The following is a 15200-nucleotide window of genomic DNA, read 5'->3' as shown; positions in this document are numbered from 1 at the left end:
TTATGAGACCCACTTTGCCTCTTTCCGACATTAATGTCGGTTGTAAGAGGGGGTAACCGAGCCAAGACCTCCACGATTTGTCTGTTTTCCCTAGCTATATGGCTTCTTAATTGAGAATTTTCCATCTCAATGACAGTCAAATATCCTTGATTAGGATTTGGTGGGAGTGACGTTGAACTCCTAGTGTCGTCCAAATCCACCGAATGCTTTCCCGGACATAGTTTAACATCTGGGCCCCTCTCAGCGGGAATAGCAGTATGATGGGCCTCCTGCCCCTAGCCTGGTCCATCTCGTTGTCATGCATCGATCGAGTGAGCACCATGATGAATGTCGACTGAAACTTGTGAAGCACTAATTTCCTCTCAATGAAAGTACCAAATTGTTGATGCGGTTTTTTGCCAATAGTAGATTAAGAAATCGAATAGGGAGATCATTGCTAAATCATAAACCGTAATGAAATAATGGAAACCCTGTCACACACACACAACTTTTACGTGGTTCATTGATTAAAATCCACCTAGTCCATGAGACAATATTATTACTCTCCTCTCTCAATTTCTGAAGAGTTTTGGTAATACAAAAAAGTCGTCCCCTTCCCTTTCCACTATCCCTAGTATTTATAGGGGAATTTCCTGGATAGGTTTTGGTAACCGCGTGAATAAATAAGGTATACATTTAATACAAATTATTCCCGTTTATATTGGGATATGATTTGATAACATAATAGAATATACTCCTGCTATCTCTCATAATAAATGATATATATGAGATACAACCTAGGAATTAATGAGCGTATAAGGAGCCTTCGAATCTCTTGGGATCCTTCAGAATGTGTTCTATCCAGACTTCCACGACGTGAATATCTCGCCTGAGCTCCCGTTCAAAGACTATCTAAACCATAGCTCGTAGTAAGCTCTGAGCGCCCAAAGTTGGATTTGGTCATTATAAGTCTTGAACTCAATTGTTATCCTAAGGGGTGGTCTGATAATAACCTGTGTATTGTGCTATCAAGCCCCCAAACTCGAGTTGTTCACATTACTGTTAGCCAAATATTCTACTTGGTTATTTTTTCACATATTCATCTGCTAGTTGTAGCCAAGATGAGTAAATGAACTCATGCTAATTTTAGGGTACAACAGAGTGTATTATGCACTTGTCTTGCTCGGATGCAACTTAAATAAATAGAACTGTGATACGCATTTGTGTGACTCTATGGTCGCATACTTGTATAATGTGTTTCCTTGGTTACAGTTATTACTGCTAAACATGATGTTTATATTCTGTTGACTATCTGAATCTATTTAATTAAGTTTTCTTGCTGAGCCTTGGCTCATGGGTGCTATGTGGTATAGGTAAGGGTAAGGAGAAGCTTGGCCAGCCATGAGTTGGAGAGCATTAGGGGCGATGTGTACATATGCAGTCTTCTCGACCGCCATGGTCGAGATATCGCTGAAGAACTAGGGTTGGACCCTATTTTTCCTCTTAGGTCTGCTTATTTGGTAATCCTTGAGTTATAAACAACTTTTAAACTTCAATTTTTGGATCCCATGTAGAGACTAAAGCTTTTAATGGAAATTTTTATTCCTTTGACCAAAAATTTTAATACCTAAACTATTAGTTACTTAATCACATGTTTTAGTCGAAATGACTCGTTAAGCGACTCTAGCATTATTTTAAACACACGTCATAATGGTCCCTGATTAGTAGGGTGTTACAACTTGGTATCAGAGTTGCCAAGGTTTAACGGTTCCTAATGATTGACTGGGCAGGTACACTCATCATTAAAGACAAGCTTGACTCAGAGTTTGGTAACTATTAATATAGTTATGCATGCAATTTCTTAAATGAAATATATATCATACCTGACTGTCTAATTAGGAAGTATGAACTATTCTGATAGGGCCTGGCCCTTGACTGCTGTATGCATGTTAAAGATGTGTTTATTAGCACAATTTTTGCTTGTAGATGCTAAAGAAATGCTTATTAGCATCATTGTTGCCTATGAATGCTAGAAATTCATAATAGCATTATTATATGCATATGAACGCCAGGAGCGTGCTTATTAGCACTGCTGATGCTTGTGAATGTTAAGAACGTGCATACTAGCGCCCTCATTGAGCATAAATATGAATCGCCTTGCTTATTAGCATGACTGTACATGTGCAAAGCTATTGGAATTCTTATTAGCATTGTCGATGCATGTGAATTCTTATTGGATCAGTTTTGGACCATGGGTTGGCATGAAATAATGTTATTATTGCCTGATGAGCTGAGTTATTGATTGCAGATAGAATTGGAAGTATGCTTCAAGGGCAATCAAATGAGTCAGTCGGTGCTAAAATTCAAGTATGAAATAATGACTAGAGTCAGAGCCCTCTGCCATTCCCTGAGAAGTGGCATCAGATGCTTGCTGATATGCAAGGTAGGTTGCAGAGGGAAGAAGACGAAATTTTTGAGTTGAGACAGCAACAGGTTCCGGCAGGGAACGCTGCGTCAATAGCACCATTTGCTGGCACAGTACTGGCCATATAGCAGCACTCAGATATTGAGAACCGTTGGGAACTACTATATGAATGGTTCAAAAAGCAGCACCCTCTGACTTTTGAGGGTAGGAGATCCACTCAAGGCTGAGAAATGGATGAGCATGATCATATCCATCCTTGACTTTATGAGGGTGGTGGGTAACGAGAGGGTGGCTTGTGCCACGTACATGTTTTGGGAGGATGCCTTAATCTGGTCGGTGGTGGTGTCCCAGACTAGGGATGTGACCACAATGAATTGGGAAGAGTTGAGATATGTATTTAAAGAAAAATATTATAACGATTCAGTGAGAGCTGTGAAGGTAGATGAATTCAACAGTTTGGTTCAGGGGAATATGTCTGTAATAGAATGCGCCACGAAGTTTGATAGACTAGCCAAGCTTACTTTGGATTTGGTGCCTACAGATGTGACCAGGAAGGAGAGATTTCTTAGGGGGGTAAATTCTATGATAGCCCAGAATGTTAGGAATACTACAATGTCTGGAGTGACATATGCTCATATAGTAAAGAGAGCCCTCACTGCAAAGGGTGCAGAAAATAAGATTTGTTGCGAGAACGCAGCTAGAAGGGATACCAGGAGGATGGGACCTCCCTTTACAGGATCTGGTAGGGGCAGAGGCCCTTGTGACCAGAAAAGGAAGACCCCGGATATTTTTTTAACTTCTAGCCATGATACGAGGCCACGTGGTGTAAAGATTGGCCGTCAGGGCGACAATGAGGTCTGGAGGACGCATCCAGAGTGCACCAGATATAGAAGACGTCATCCTGGAGAGTGTCTGGTGAAGGCCTGGTTTTTATGTCGAATAGTGGGGCATCTCAAGAAATACTTCCCAAGGATGAAGAAAGAGGAGCCGAAAAAGGCGGACAACTTGAATCCAACTCGAGTGTTCGTGCTGATGCAAGCAGAGGCTGAGGCTAGTCCCTTAGTAGTGACATGTCAGCTTTCTAGTGCTGACACTTTTTATACTGTATTGATTGATTCAATCTCATAACATAGAGCATAAAAAATACAATAGGGATCAATGACCAAGTCATTGACTTCATAACAAATATCATACAACACTTAGGGTTTTGGATAAATCTCCTAATCAAATAATTCAAGAACACCTAAGCATCCTAGCAGATCACAATACCATAAGCCCAAATAGCAAAACATGAAAATCTAGACCATAGCAGAAACAGAATAACAATAGTAATACTATTATCCCTAGAAGACAACTCGGGATTTGCCACAAATATCCCCTAGTATATATTTCAAATCACAGTGGAGAACCGAATCTCTGCACTGATATCTAAATCATAAATCTCTCTCAAGGATAACCAACAGTTACCTAGGGCATTCAAACTAACACACAGGGTAGATGAATACACACTGGCTCATCGAGACTCCTAGGTTTACCTAGTATATTATCCTCGCCAAATGTCACGGTAGATAGTCGGACCAATAATCAACAGAGTCATGGAATTGAACTGGACTAAACAACATATCACAATGGACTATAAGCATCCCTAGGATCATTCAGACTCTTAATTTTTTCCTATATACTTATCTCAAAAGTCATGGGCGCGACTCGTCCCATATATACACAACATCTCACGTGGACTGTAAGCGCACCCTAGTACTTTTCTCTATGTGATCCCTCTCTCTAACTAAGGTATAAATAATACTTCTAGAAAGCAATATACTAGTCAATTCATGTTGAAGACATGTAAATCGCAGACTGACTTACCAGTTGTCCTTGCTCCATGCGGGCAAACCTCCCACGAATAGTCCAGTCTCGTTGGCCAATATTTTAACTATCATACAATAAACTTGGTTTAATTATGGCATTTATTGTACATTAATCTACTTAGGGCATTAAGGTTATAAGTTTAATACCCACTAAAGGCCACTAAGGGTATTAACGTCCTCACAATTTTTAAGTCGCAAAACAGCAGTGAAGTTTCTCAGAAAAATTCCCCCAACAGTTCTAAATTATTTAATAGTCGGCTTTTACACAAATTCCCTCTTTGTTTCCTTTATCGGGCCTAGCTAGAAAAATATAACTTGGAAGCACTGTCACTTTACCAATTTTGCCATTTCTTTGATAAATTACGAAGAATCTATACTTTTTGGTAAAATCATTAAATTGTAAACTTTCATAAACTAAGTTAATTTATTATATTAATAAATTATTATAAATGTGGTGATAAAAATTTAGATTGTTTTTAATGAAAAATTAGGAGAAATTTGATTTATTTTTAAACAGATAATTTATTCAATTTCCTTAAAAATTAGGTATTTGGACCCTTTTTGATTTCTTTTAACAAAAAATTCACTAATTTATATAATTATTTATTTCTAGTATCCAAATTAACCTTAATACTTATTTAGTGTGCGAAACTTAAATCCATAATTATTACGATGAAAGTATATTAAAAATCTAATAGTTTTTCAAAATTCCCATTTTCTTATAAGTATGAAAATAGTCATTTTAGTTTCTAAGTTAACAACTTTAGAAAATAATATTTTAAAAAACGTTACTCTAAAAATTTCCAAACATTGCATAAATAATCTTGGCTATTTCAAAAAAGTCCCTTGCCAAATTTTATATAAAAATAATAATTTTTACTTTGTGAAAACTATTTTCAAAGTTAATCTTTTAAAATTGCCTGTGGAAAATCTTTAACATTTTTCTTAAACATTTAGAGATCATAAAATCTACTTGGTTTATTATTTAGTTCTAAAATTTCTTAGGCTCATATCAAGGTATATGAAAAATTAGGTCATTTGGATAATTTTGAATTAGTGAAAAGTATTCACAAACATGGTTGTCTTGAGGGCTATTTTGAAAATCCCAAATTTTTACCTAACTTTAAAAAATCATATCTCCTAGCCCTTTCATAAATTTTCTTTGAAACTTTACCAATTTTATTACAAATATGAAAAGAGTGTTCAGTCCAAAATTCATTTACTATCATCATGGTAATTCCATTTACTATTTAATTAATAAAGAAAAGCCAATTTATTTATATAGAATGATTCAAAACCTATTTTAAAATCAAAGGCAATATCTCCAAATACCCCTTACCTAAAATGCTAATATTTTCCAAATAAGGCAATTTTCAAGATCCTATCTTTTGACCTAAATCAAGATCACAATCATCGTCTTTTCTTTATGCCACATGCCTAAGTTGAATGTTCACACACACGCATACTCACACGCCACACACAAGGAAAAATTCACAATATTAAAATAAAATAGGAAACATAAATAAGTAATTAGTCAAACAAATAAATAACAAGAAATTAATTAAATATAAAAAGAAATATAACGCAAATAATATCACCGAATATTACAGTACATTTCCTCCCACAGATTCTACTTTCCTCTTTTGTTACCTCCTTCTCGGGACTGATTGCTACCACTTCTTTTTCCTCCGCCGTGGTTGTTGGTTTTGTAAGGAATTACTTATACCAAATCTTATTTATTTTTATGTAGATTATATGTTAAACAAATTAATATAAGAAAACCTAGAATATGTTTCTATAATTGAATTTAAAAAGAAATAATGATAAGAACACTTACAATATATGCAGCAGAATGAATAAGTCATTCCTTCAGTTTCTCTAACCCTTGTGTCATTTCTGCCGTAGGGTATCACAAAGAAACTGAACCGATCTTCAAATTTCTTCACAATCTTCCACAATATCCTTAGATTCACCTAGACTAAAGTGAGAAATTCTCAACACATGAAATAGATACAAGGAGAAGAAGAGAAAATAATATAGAGGCTTAGAAAATGACTTTTGTTGTAGAGAGAGTCTAAAACCCTAAACTATCAAAACTAGATTTTTTGTTCATCTTTTTTTTCAACTCTCACTTAGCATTCCTTTTATAAGCTCAATCAGGTCACTTATTTAATTAAAACATCAATAAAATAATAGGTAATTACAACAATTTGGTCGAAATTCTCATGGGCTATAGGCCCGTGAAATTTTCCATTTAAATATAAGTCTGTTGGACATAAATTCAAGGTCCGTATTGTTTTCTATTGATTAATTATTTTAATCCTTTATCAAATTAATTATTTATAATTTGAACCTCGATTTAAACTTACTTATTAATTTAGACACTAATTTGTCTTAATTAATAATTATGCCCTAAAATCTATTTTATTCTCTAAATTACATAACTCTGTGAAATTATAAAAAATTGACCTGGTCAACTTTGATAATTCTAATTGATAATTAAATAAATTAATTGAGACTATCTAGATGATTTTATCCAATGTAGTGTGGGGACCATGGGCCTATGAAATTATGCTCCAATAAGAAATCATAAATTTAACAAAAAATTTACCAAGTTATAAATTTCTCATAACTCCACTAAAGAGTTATAAGTGCACTCTTGAATTTATAGAATGCTATATAAGCAATATAGAATACATTATTAGTTATTCATCGTTACATCCATAATTATCACTCAATCCTCTATAGACGGTCTACAATGCGATGGGACTAAAATATCATTTTACCCCTCGTTGTATTTTATCCTTAAAAAAATTAGTTCCTTGTAAATGATATTTCAATAAACTAATATTAATTACTGAAATGAGATCTCTATCATTTAGTACCTCCAATAAAACTAAAAGGAAACTATCATTTTACTTCTTCATCTGAATCTATAGATATTCTTATCTATGATTAACACTCCCACTCAATTATACTACCAAGTTCCCATGATGTAAGAATGGACTAGTCCGTAGGGTAAGCTGGTAATGAACAAGTCAAAGAACTCAAATAATACAATCAGTTAGAATACTAACCACTAAGAATTGAGATTGAATTGACCTATGGTCTACTATATGATATGACTGGAATAGATAATAACGGTATTTTTACATATCTTGTCTACTGTCCATATCGGTCTAGTCCAATGTAACAAATACATCCGATCTTATCTACTTTACTAATGTTCTGGAAAGAACATAACACTAGAATGTGTAAGCAGATCATATTGTAGATTGGAGAGTTAGTGTAAATCCTGTGCACTTACTAATCTTAGGACTAACTTATTTTTGAACATATAATCATATTTATATTCCACTACGATTAGGCCACTATAAATATGATTAGCTATATGCTCAGGATTTAATATGAGTTTATATTAAATAAATAATCATGAAAATAAAACATGTGAGCAAAGCGATTGACCAAGTAAAAATTGATTTCTATTCTTTTATTGATAATAAAATGAGATTACAAAGAATTTGAGTTTTAATTAGGATATAAAATCCTTAACAGGTTTGGATGGTGGTTTGCGACACTACAGACGGTGCGGAACTATAGCAAGGCTAGGGAGTGGAGTAGCTCAACGTTGGGTTACTCATTTGATTATAATTGCCATAGGGCATATAGTTATATGAAGCCCTTAATACTTTGCTAGGGTTGACCGCCGAGAATCCCTGGTTGGGGTTGACTACCAAAAACCCAAGAATTGCACTCGAGCTTATTGCTACTCCTATTCAAGCATTCTCCCAATTAATGTAATCTTTTGCATGTCGGGAAAAATCGCCCAGCCTGTGGTAACCCCTTCATTGCAGGTCATTCTAGAGAGGACTACATGAATGGATTCCTACCCGTGGGGCCATGAGTCATTGGCCTTCGTTGACCCAATTAGTGCGGTCGACCTCCTGGTTAAAGTAATTGTTGTATTGTTTCAACATTTCGTCTGGCCTCTGTTTTATGTTGGCCAAAGTGCGGACCTCAAAGTTTACCTTATGAGCTTCCACAAATTGTCTCTTGAATTAAGAGGATAGCTGGGACCAAGAATGAATTGATCCCGACTTGTATTTCTTTAACCACTCGCTCACGACTCTGGCTATGGTTAGAGGAAGGCAAGTGCATGTGGCATCCTCAGAAACCTTGACAAATGATTGGTGGGGTCGGTGGTGTCGTAATATGAATCCATCATGGGAATTCTGAAATGTATGGGAGCCTCAGCTAGGTGCCTTGCATAGGGTTCCCCTCCTTCTTCATCTAATTTTGAATCCCTTCCCTCTCACCTATGAAAACACTCATTTTGAGGTCATTCTTGAGCTTGAGGGTCTATGGGGAGACCTTGAGCAGCGAGGGTAACCCTTGTAGCATTCATTATCTCCCTCATTGCAGCCGTATCGGTGCATTGTGCCTCCAAATCAGCTTGTTGGGTAGCTACCTGGTTTTGGACGTCCATCACCTCCATGTAATGAGTTATCTAAGGGTGGGTTGTGCTAGACAGGTCATTCTCTAGTATGTAGTCTTCATCAGCGTTGAAATCATCCTCCAGTTTGTGTTCATTTTATTCACCTTCTAGGAAGTACTCCTCATCATGGAGAGGGTCTTTGTGTCCCTCTAAAGGGAGATCGTCAACTGGTAGAAGATCGTCTCGACGATCCTCTTACCATGAAGGGTCATTGGGGATTCTGTAACGATTCCTTGTGTCCACCATTGTGATCCCTTAAGCTTTCTCTACAACTCTCAATGAAAGCACCAAAATGTTGACGCAATTTTTTCGTTAACTTAATAAAATAAAGAGATTGAGTAGAGAGAAATAAACACAAATTTTTACATGGTTCAGACGGTAATGAGGCCTAAACAATGATTCTCGTGCATAGACAACGATTAGGTAGAATAAATATTTTTTTTCTTTAAGGAAAAATCTTAGGATGAAACTCGGGGTTCATATCCCTTACAAATGACTCATTTCTGCCATATTTATAGGTTGTTAGGAGGAGAATAGTTTATTTAGCTAAATGATACAATTAATATTAAGCCTTTGATTTGATGAGAGTTACGTACTAGATGCATGACACTTAACACTGTCTCGATAGACTGGTGCTTGATATGGTGAGGCTAGCATGGTTACTTTGGCCTCACAAGCATCCTTTTATGGCAAGGGAATGGTGCTGATATACATGGGAAAAACATTGGGACAAAGTGGTGGTTACACCACGACTCAAATCACACTAAAAAGGGGAAGGTGGTGTGCCACCATGCCAGAGGTTGGAGGGCACGTGGTCATGAAAAATAATACTTCTTAGGGGGCCCACCTCCAGGTTTGGCGCTGACGTGTTTCTTGCAAACCTTCTCAGAGATCCTAGTTGTAACACCCTGATTACTTTCACTTGTGTGAATTTAAGTAAAAAATAATTAAGAAAAATGTAATGCCCCAAATTTCCTAATAAGGTTTAGGACCTTGATTAGGAGGCCGGGAGGGCCATAATTGATTTATTATGCTATTTAATGATAATATGCATGTTTAAGTGTATTAAATATGCATGGGAACCCATTTCTGATTAATTGGGTATTTTCATATTTTGGCCATTTAGGGCATATTTGGCATATATGTGATATGTGTGTGGTGCTTTATTATTATTTGGTTATGCTAGGGTTACTCTGCACGAGACGATCCTAGGAGGTAAGTTAGTGGGAAAGTCACAACGAGATTTATTCTTGACTTGAAGTAAGTCAAGGAGTATTTAGCATTACCGGGTTATTGGGTAATGGGAATAAGTATTTGATGATAAATTTGGAGTTAGTAAGATCAGGGGGAAATTCTGGAGGTTTTGACTATTTTGCCCCCAGGGATGTTTTTGGGACCCCGAGCGTTAGGATTTGTTGGAGGCTACTTAAGAAGTACCCTGTTAAGAAATAAAAAGAACATTCAGAACGTTCTCTCTCCCCCAAAGTTCCATTTTTGTCTCCCGATCGCATTTTCGAAGGAAACTTGAGTTCTAGGACTCGGATTCAAGAGAGGATCGAGGCATAACAATCCTAGGGAAGATTAGAAGCTTATTAGCCGGAGGTTTTAGTTGGGAAACAACTCAATCGGAGGTAATTCAAGTTATAATTTTTAAGTTTTTAAAGTTTTTAAGCTTGAATTGGACTTTGTGTTTTGATGAGTTTTTGTTAGATTTGAGACTTGGGTTTTGTTGGTTTTCGATCATGGGGATGTTTGGGAACTTTGATTTTGGGATTTGGATATGTTTGGGTAGGTTTTTGGAAGGTTTTTAAATGATGAAATGGAGGTTTTCTTGCTGGGTTCGAGGTTGAGCCGCAGCTCTGTTCTTGGGCACCGCAGCTTAAGCTTGAAGAAGCTGGTGGTTTGGAGCTACTGGGCTATTTGAGATGCAGCTCTATTAGGTAGATTTGGGGCTGTAATGATGTCAGAGAAGAGGTTTTGGGCCTGACTTGGGTTGAGTTACGGCTCTAATGTTTGGGGTCGAGGCTCAAAAGAGGAAAAATGGCCAAAATGGGTTTTTAGTCATGGGAACTCAAACCTTAGGCCTCGGGATCATTCCTACTACCCGGATAAGTGGGATTCGACGTCTTGGAGGCTAGGTCTTGGTTTTGGGATTGGTTTTAGAACTTGAACTCATTGGATCACCATTTGGGGTTATGACTAGGTTATCACTAGAGGCTTGGAATTGGGATCGTGCTTATGGCTCATTTATTGGTAACTTGTCCTTGGACCAGAGGTAAGAAAAATGCACCCCATGTGTGACATGAATGGTTATTATTGATGCATGTTGGATGTTTAAATGTGAAGCATGTGATGCACGAGAAACATGTGATTAAGGCATGCCTTGAATATTGAATATGAGATTGATCAGAGCTTGAGTCTCTGTGTTTATGCATGATCCTAATTATGCTAGCAATTGTTAAGTAAGCATGCAGAATGCCCTGTATTCGAATATTTGACATATGATATATGCTTGGTAGCATTGCTTATTTGTGCGTGGCACTGACTAACTAGTCAGAATTGGCAATGGTGTCAGTATTAGCTGTGAAGCTGTGACCTACTTGTCAAGTTCACAGTAGTACTGAGCACTGGTCACCTAGTATTGATTAAAAAGTCAAGGGCAGACTTAGCATGTTTAACGCAAGCCGATAAAATATTAGATCTAATCAACGTCTGCATTGAATGACTCAAATGAGCATTAATGCCAGATGGACCTCAAGTTCGATGAAAACTAAAAGCGCTTGTCTAGCCAAAGGCTAGTCATTTAGAGCCAGGGCCAACGAGCCCAGTGACTGTTTAGTCACATGGCTATGGGTGCCGAGCCCCGTGTGACTTACCCATCAGTCGCTCATCTATTCAAGCTAGTGACTTACCTATCAGTCACTCATATGTTTATGCTAGTGACTTACCCATCAGTCACTCATCTGTTTAAGCTAGTGACTTACCCATCAGTCACTCAGCATGGTTTACCAGAACCTCAAGTGTTAAATCACTCATCTGATTAGAGCCATTTCCAGAAAGCCTAGGTGACGGTTTCGTCAGATGACTGTGGGTACTGAGCCCCATAGTGACTTGCTCGTCAGCCACTCATTATGGTTTAACATAACCTCAAAGTGATATTCACTCATCTGCTCAGGGCTATAAGCTCTGTATGATCATGATGATCATCATTGGCATGGTTGTGGGTGCTGAACCCCATGGTGACTTGCTTGTCAGTCACTCAGTATGGTTTACCAGAACCTCTAGTGTTAAATCACTCATCTGATTAGGTTTGACTTGATAGTCATCCAATCAGGAGGGCAGGATTTCTTATCCTAAATTCCCAAGCATTATCTGAATTTATTTGCATGCTTGAATAGAGCTATATTTGCTAGGCATGCCAGATATGATTTGATGTCATGATATGTCTGTTCATGAGCATATTGAGTTTTCTTGCTGGGCTTCGGCTCACGGGTGCTATGTGGTGCAGGTAAATGTAACTCCCTGGTTACCCCAGAACAGTTACGGTGAACAGTGAATCAGAAATTTGACCCGCTACCTGAGTCCTTTGGTTAAAAACGTGCTCTAAGTGTTATTAACAGGTTAAGGTGGAAAACAATAAAAAGGAAAAGGTATCTTTTATTAAGTGTATAATTGCTCATGAGCTTATCAAAACATTTACAAGTGATTTACAACTCAAAATGGTCACTACTGTTTCAAATTTACAAACCCGCCGACCTAAGCGGAAAAATAGGGTAAACCCCCTAGTTCCTCTGACAACTCCTTGGCCGTGGTGGTCAAGCGGCCGCATATGTACACATCACCACCTAAGCTCTCCACTCAAGGCTGGGTGAGCTTTTCTTTCCCTTTACCTGCACCACATAGCACCCATGAGCCGAGGCCTAGCAAGAAAACACAATATAGCATGATATAATATCAACAATGATCATAATAATCATCCAGGACTATCAGCCCAAAACAGATAGGTGACAGTAGCAAAAGTCACTAATTAGGGAATAGCTCCCTTCAGCCTTGTGACGATAAGGTCACCGGGGCTTGACAGGTAAGTGAACCTTTCATTAGCTTAAACAGGATAGGTGCATGGTGACTGGTCACCAACATAACCTTCCTCATGACCATAGAGTCATAACCCTGGAACATCGTTCTCTAGCCATGTGACAAGCGGTCACCTGGGCCTTAAGCCCTGGCTCTGAGTAACTAGTCATAGACTAGCCAAGTACTTATAAGTTCATCGACCTTAGGGTCGGTCCAGCATTAATAACTTAGAGCCATTCAATGCTGATATCGATTAGATCTAATCTTCATTCGGCCCTGTGTTTAGGATGCTTATGCCGGTTTTGACTCTTAGGTCAATGTCCCTGACTAGTCAGTGCCATATACAGATAAACAATATTCGCTAGCATATAATATGCAATCCATGTCCACATTTATCAATCAACATGCCTGAATAACAATCACGCATGTCATATATACACAGGGTGCAGTTTTCTTACCTCAGATTCGAGCTAGAATGAATAAAAGAACGACCTCAGAGAATGATCAACTTTTAGTTCTTTAGCGGTCACCTAGTCATAACCAAACATGGGACATCATCAATAAAAATGATCAACATAGGTTCCCAAACCAAAATCTAGCCTCCGGGACATCAATCCAAACTAATCCAAGTAGTAGGAACAATCCCAAGGCCTAAAACTATGTTCACAGGGTCAAAACACACAAATAGGCTCAACCCTGCTCAAGGGCCGCGACCCTGGCACCTTGGGCCGCAAACCCCAGCCACCACTGAAGCAAGGGCCGCGACGCCCAGCAAGAGCAATCTCCCCCACCTACTTCTTCGAGCTAGGGTCGCGGCTCTCCAAGAACAGGGCCATGGCGCCCAACCCAGAACATGCCCAAACTCGTTCTCCAACATCCCAAGGCCTCCAAAATCATGCCTAAACATTACGAAATCATCAAATCAAAGTTCCCAAGCTTCCCAATGGTCCAGAACCATCAAAACCCAAGGTTCAATCAAACCAAAAGCTCAACAGTTTACAAAGTCCAATTCAAAGCTTAGAAACTCTAAAAACTCAAAACTTTAAACTTAGATTACCTTCGATTGGGTTGTTTCTCATCAAATCCTTCAGTCAAGAAGCTTCTAATCTTTCGTAGGATTGCTATGCCTCGATCCTCGCTTGATTCTGACTCCTAGAACTCAAGATTTCTTCGAAAAGGCTTCAAACGGTAAAAATGAACTACAGGAAGAGAACGAGAGGTTTTCTAACGTACGTTCTATCTGACAAGCTACTTCAAGCTTAAGTAACCTCAAATAAAACCTAGTGCTCGGGGTCCCAAAATCCTCCCCGGGGACATTATAGTCAAAACTTCCAGAATTCCATCCTGATCTCAAATACTCCCAATTTATCATCAAATAACATTCCTATTACCCAATAATTGACCCCGTTATGACAAAATTGCTAATCCCTTATATAGGACCGTCTCATGCCTAATAGCTCGAATATATCTCCATAATAATGGGATCTCATTCACAAATCACAATATGCACCCAAATATACAATTATACCGTTAACGGGCCAAATTATCAAAATTTCATAATATTCAATTGTGGACCCACATGCATGCATATATCATCATATTATAATATAATTCACATAAACACGCATATTATCATTTAATGGCATAATTAAACAGTTACGACCCTCTCGACCTACTAATCCTTCCATTAAGCACATCGGAGGATTCGGGGCATTACAGTAAAGGTAAAAGAAAGCTGGACCACCCTTGAGTTGGAGAGCTTAGGTGACAATGTGTACATATGCAGCTGCTCGACCACCACGACTAAGGTTTGAAAGAGGAACTAGGGTTAAACCCTGTTTTGCCACTTAGATTGACTGGTTGTAATTATTTTGTTGTAATAAACCTTTAAATTATATTTTTGGGATCCCAATGTGTACAGTAAACGTTCTAATGAAACGTTTTATCTTAATCAAAAATTTTAATTCCTAAATCGCTAATCATACTTAGTTACACGTTTATGGCCAAATGACTCGATTAGCGAGTTTAACACTGTTTAAAAGGCACACCGTAATGGTCCCTGGACTTGGGGCATTACAAAAAGGAAATAAGTTTAAATATTTATTGAAACTAAAAACATAACTTCCCTATCTTGAAATAAGAACATATTCCAGAATCCTACTAAAAAAAATATTTAACTAGAATCATAACATGTCTCATAGGTTATAAAAACAACTCATAAATACTGAATATAGATATCTTTCATAAAACTCATAAAATGCCTTAGAAAAATGTGAAACCCTGACCCCTAAGGTCAATGTATCCAAAACATGTACTCCCCACCACCGCAGCCCTCCAACTCATTATTGCATACAGAGCA

This window comes from Humulus lupulus, chromosome 7, assembly GCF_963169125.1.
Source record: "Humulus lupulus chromosome 7, drHumLupu1.1, whole genome shotgun sequence".
In the NCBI taxonomy this organism is placed as follows: Eukaryota; Viridiplantae; Streptophyta; class Magnoliopsida; order Rosales; family Cannabaceae; genus Humulus; species Humulus lupulus.
This window is presented reverse-complemented; position numbering follows the sequence as displayed.